Source organism: Perognathus longimembris, chromosome 7 (genome assembly GCF_023159225.1).
Source record: "Perognathus longimembris pacificus isolate PPM17 chromosome 7, ASM2315922v1, whole genome shotgun sequence".
NCBI lineage: Eukaryota > Metazoa > Chordata > Mammalia > Rodentia > Heteromyidae > Perognathus > Perognathus longimembris.
Genome location: NC_063167.1, coordinates 28,989,927 through 28,995,926, shown reverse-complemented (window position 1 = coordinate 28,995,926; position 6,000 = coordinate 28,989,927).

Below are 6,000 nucleotides of genomic sequence, written 5' to 3'. Positions count from 1 at the left end.
CATCCCCTCAACATGGCATCCCACTGGAGTTTATCAAAATATGGTTTCTCCATTTTATAATCTGAAAATTATTGTTTGCTAGCAAAATTGGTTTTCTAACCGACCACGTGGTTCTAAAATATTGGGCAAAAAAGAAATGTCACTTACTATTGGAATTCCAAAAGAGTCTACTGCTGAAATTCATTTTTGCATGCTGTAAAACCTATGTGCACAGTGTGTATGTGTGTTCCTTGTGTGTATGTCTGTGTAAACGTCATTTGTTAGTGAAGTCTCAGAAAAGGGAATTGAAGAAACAGTGTAGGAAGAAGAGGGTATGGGTATGTCATAAATCCATACAAGACAAATACCATTAAATTGGTGTACAGTTGTTGGCTGTGACTTAAACAATAATGTAAAACCAGTATGCCATTCTTTATATGTCCATCTAGCTATATATCTGTGCTAAAACTCATCACATCTACTGAGTTTTGTCATTTCAGAATTCTGGCAAGTATTTGGTCAATTCTTGACAAGGTACAGGTAAGCTCTAGTCCCCTTGGTCTCCTTGTTGCTTTAATTGAAAATAAAAAAAGGGCTTTTGTGGCAAAAATATCCCTCTAAAACTCCATCTCCCAACTAACCAGGGAAGAGCCAGGCTGGAAGCATGGCTGAAGAGACTTATCTCTTACCAGCCAAATGCTGGAAGTGGAGCTGTGGCTCAAGTGGTAGAGTACTAGCCTTGAGCAGAAGTGCTCAGGGACAGAGCCCAGGCCCTGAGTTCAAACCCCATGAATGCCAAGGGGGGCAAGCCATCCCAGCAACAAGCACCTAGACCCCTGAGACTCAGCCAGTTCAGGGAACAAGGATCATAGAGAGGAGTAAGAGGAGAATGATGTAATATCCTAAATGAAGTCACTTTGTCTCACCCTTTCAAAATTAATCCAGAGCCAGGGGATCAAGAGATAGTAGCTTGCCAATCTAATGTCCATGCCTGAGTAGAAGAACTATCCAAGTCATCCAATTCTTAATTTTGTGCCCTAAACCCTTCCTTTTGCCTTAATTTTTTTTTTTGTCCAGCTCCTGCCTCATGAGACTTCTTCCAGGCTTCATTCAAGGACTGGCATCTACCACCAAGGGACCCTGCTGCCTCCTTCTCCAGGAGGGGCCACATTTCTGCCTTTTACCCCTAATGCCAACACCCCTTGTCAGCAGGAAGCAGCCAGAGAGAGTCTTTGTCCTTTTTCATAACTACTAAAAGGTTGGAATGTAAGGTCTGTCCCTGGAAGGCTCCATGTAGATACCCCCACCTCATTAAGTCTCCACCCAGTTATCTGGGTAACCTGCAGACCTGGAGGCAGTTACCTCCCCTTTCCCTGAGGTCACATCCTAATCCACCTGGCCACACCCCTTGCCCCTGCCCTAGATATAAGGCAGGGCTGGGTGGGGGTCAGCCCCTTCTCTCCCGTCTCTCCCGCCATGGATCATCTTGGTCACAGGCCAGCAGTTCGGTAATAAACTTTCTCTCCTGCCTGAATACCACATGGTGTTCTCCTTTACTGGCTACCTACTTTAAAAAACCTAACATACAGTACTAGGCTTTTTGTGCATGCTAGTACTGGGACTTGAACTCAAGGCCTAGGTACTGTTCCTTAGTTTTTTCATTCAAGACTAATACTCTAATGCTCTACCACTTGAGCTATAGCTTCATTTTTGGCATTTGCTGGTTAATTAAAGATAAGAGTCTCACAAACCTTCCTGCCTCAGCTGGCTTTGAACTGTGATCTTCAACATCCTGAGTAGCTGGGATGACAGACATAAACCACCAGCACCAAGCAATGAATAACTTTTCTTTCTTTCTTTCTTTTTGCTGGTTGGTCTTGGTGCTTGAACTCAGGGCCTGGGCTCTGTCCCCAAGTCTCTCTGCTCAAGGCTAGCACTCTACCACTGGAGCCACAGTGCCACTTTTAGCCTTTTCTGTATACGTGGTACTAAGGAATCAAACCCAGGACGGACTTCATGCATGCTAGGCAAGCACTCTACCACTAAGCCACATTCCGAGCCACTAACTTTCTAATGTATAAATTCAACAGGATTTGAAGCTGCCTTTACTTTCTTCTTATTAAAGAAGATGTATGACTTAGTGGTAGAGTGCTTTCTTGGCATACATGAAGCCCTGGGTTCAATTCCTCAGTACCACATAAACAGAAAAGGCTGGAAGTGGTGCTGTGGCTCAAGGGGTAGAGTGCTAGCCTTGAGCAAAAGAAGCTCAGGGACAGCACCCAGGCCTTGCGTTCAAGCCCCAGGACTGGCAAAAAAGAACAAGGAGGAGGAGAAGTAAAAGAGGAAGAAGAAAAGCCAAAAGAAAAAGGGGGACAAGTGGGCTTAGAAAAAGAAGAGATGGAATTAAGCAAGATCACCAGGAATTACCTAGAACCAGTGACCAGCCAGCCAGGGTTATCTGTTCAGGAGCCAGTGGCTCTTTAGGAATGGATCTCCTTCCTTAAGGAGGAAAACAAAGGCTGTATGAGAAGAAAGAACCATTCTACAAGGGGGGATTGAGAGAGAAAGAGAGAGAGAGAAGAGAGAGAGAGAGAGAGAGAGAGAGCTGCCCACCATACAGTCGCCATGGTAAAAGCTCTCAAGCCTTGTAGTATAAGCAATAAAATCAGCTTGTTATTTAATTACGTATGTGTATGTGTGTCTATGCATATGTGGAGGCGAGGGGTAAATATTTCTGTGTGTATGCATTTTGTGCTGGTACTGGGGCTTGAACTCTGGGCCTAGGCTCTGACCCTTGGCTCTGTCACTCATTCAAGACTGGAACTCTGGGCTGGGAATGTGGCTTAGTGGTAGAGTGCTTGCTACCCAGCATGCATGAAGCCCTGGGTTCAATTCCACATAAACAGAAAAGGCCAGAGTATTGCTGTGGCTCAAGTGGTAGAGTGATAGCCTTGAGCAAAAAGAAGCTGAGGGACACTGCTCAGGCCCTGAGTTCAAGCCCCAGGACTAGGGAGAAAAAAAGACTGGAGCTCTACCACTTGAGTTATGCCTCTACTTCTGGCTTTTTGGTGGCTACTTGAAGATACGAGTCTTATAGACTTTCCCACCTGGGAGGCTTCTAACTGGGATGTTCTGATTCTCATATCTGCTTCTACATTCAGACTGTTGAGATATTTGTTTTGTTTTGATATATATAAAAGAAACTCAGCTTTATAATGTATGTAGTTGGAAAGGTAAGTAGCATTAATAGTCATTTCAGTTAATTGTAGGCTTCAGTTTGTTTTTTTTGTTTTTGCCATTCCTGGGGCTTTGACTCAGGGCCTGAGCACTGTCCCTGGCTTCTTTTTGCTCAAGGCTAGCACTCTACCACTCCATCCTCAGCACCACTACTGGCTGTTTCTGTTTATATGATGCTGAGGAATCAAACCCAGGGCTTCATGCATAGGGTGTGTGTGTGTGTGTTTGTGTTTGTGTGTGTGTGTGTGTGTGTCCGTCCAGTCCTGGGGCTTGAACTCAGGGCCTGGGTGCTGTCCCTGAGCCTCTTTGTGCTCAAGTCTAGCACTCTTACCACTTGAGCCACAGTTCTATTTCCAGCTTTTCCTGAGCAGCTTATTAGAGATAAGAGTCTCAGGGACTTTCCTGCCTAGGCTGACTTTAAAACCGCAATTCTCAGATCTCAGCCTCCTGAGTAGCTAGGATTACAGGCTTGAGCCACCAGCGCCCAACTGTAGTTACTTTTCTTTTCTTTTGTGATGCAGGAAAGGAGGTTTGGACTCAGGAGTATAGTTTCTTAAAGAGTATAGTGTTATGGACTTTTCATATGCTGTTACATTAAAAATCCATTGGTTATGGGGCTGGGGATATGGCCTAGTGGCAAGAGTGCCTGCCTCATATACATGAGGCCCTGGGTTCGATTCCCCAGCACCACATATACAGAAAATGGCCAGAAGTGGCGCTGTGGCTCAAGTGGCAGAGTGCTAGCCTTGAGCAAAAAGAAGCCAGGGACAGTGCTCAGGCCCTGAGTCCAAGCCCCAGGACTGGCCAAAAAAAAAAAATCCATTGGTTAGAGGGGTGTGAAGAGGAAATTAAGTTCAAAGTCATTCTGAGCAATCTAACAAGAGTCTGTCTCTTTTTCTAAGACTATTCATCTGTCTTGCATGTTATTTCTTTCTCTTTTCTTCCTTTTTTATTTGTGGGCTGTACTATAAATAGATCTCTGACCCAGGCATGATTTTTTTTTAATTCTTGTCAAAGTATGTGCGGAGGGGTTACAGTTTCACACATAAGGCAGTGAATACATTTCTTATCAAACTTGTTACCTCCTCCTTCATTTTTCTCCCACCTTCCAGGCATGATTTTTTGATACCATGTATTTGGTCATTTGAAAACTATCAGTTCACTGAGTTAGGAAAATCTTTCAAATTCTGACACATCTCAAAAAAATTGTACCACATGCATACACTACCAATCTCATCAGAATCAGCAGATAAACTTTTACTACTCAAACCTTTTACTGATTTACAACAAATATTAATTTTTTGTGCTGGTCCTGGGCTTGAACTCAGGACTTGGATGCTGTCCCTGAACTTTTTTGCTCAAGGCTAGAGCTCTGCCACTTGAGCCACAGTTCCACTTCCAGCTTTTTAGTGGTTAATTGGAGATAAGAGACTCATAGACTTTCCTGCTCAGGTTAACTTCGAACTATCATCTTTAGATCTCAGTTTCTTCATTAGCTAGACATGCGGCAGCAGCACCTGGCAATTTTTTTTAACTTTCAAGTTTACTTGGTTCACTTTTGAGAAAAGGTTGTTGGGTACGGTGATGTATGCCTGTAATCCCAGAACTTAGAAAGCAAGGCAGGCGGGTTGCAAGTTCAAGGATAGCCTGTACTACATAGCCAGACTTAGTCTCAAAAGAGAGGGGATGATAAAGGAAGAGAGGGAGGAAGGGGAAGAGAGAGAGAGAGTCACATCAAGTCTGAATAACTACAACTACAAACCATCATTTATTCTTTAAATAAAACAGGTGTTGGGAGAATTCAACTCATGACTCATGATGTGTTTCTCCTTGAGCTAAAGCATATTTCCCATTCTATCACACAATATTAAAAGGAATGGATACAGAGTTTTGCTGCTTTCTCAAGGATATCTTAGAGAGAAACTCTCCTTTTTGTTCTTTTCCCTCTGTTCATTACACAATGGCGGAGAATACAAAGATTACAATGCACAGACCCCTGCTTAGATGCCAGCAGTTTTATTCAGTCACTCTTGGGTCATAATACAAATATCAACAAGGTAAAAATGACAAGCCAATGCTGTTGGCTCAGGCCTGACATTTATAATCCTTGTAATCCTAGTTATTCAGGAGGCTGAGATCTGAGGATCGCTGCTAACCAGGCTGGTGACCACAGGGGTGGTAAGAGGTGATTAGATGAGTGATCAACTTTTTAAGCACAGCAGCATGTTTGGACAAAGAATCAAGCAGAGCACTGGTGGCTCATACCTGTAATCCTAGCTTCTCAGGAGGCTGAGATGTGATCTTGGTTCAAAACCAGTCTGGGCAGGAAAGTCTGTGAAACTCCAATTAATCTCTAATTAAACAACAAGAAGTGGAATGTGGCTCAAGTGGTAGAGGATTAGCCTTAAGAAAAAAAAAAAAAAAGCTCAGAGACAGTGCCCAGGCTCTCAGTCTTAGCTCAAGCCCTAAGACTGGCAGGGGAGGGGCTGGGAATATGGCCTAGTGGCAAGAGTGCTTAGCTGGTATACAGGTTCAATTCCTCAGCACCACAAATATAGAAAAGGCCAGAAGTGGTGCTGTGGCTCAAGTTGGCAGACTGCTAGCCTTGAGCAAAAGGAAACCAAGGACAGTGCTCTGGCCCTGAGTTCAAGCCTCAGGACTGGCCAAAAAAAAAAAAAAAAAAGACTGGCAGGGGTGGGGGGGGGGGAAGTCAAGGGAGAGCACCTAGGCCCTGAATTCAGGCGGTAGTATCAACACAAAAACAAAACAAGAAAGAAAGGAAGG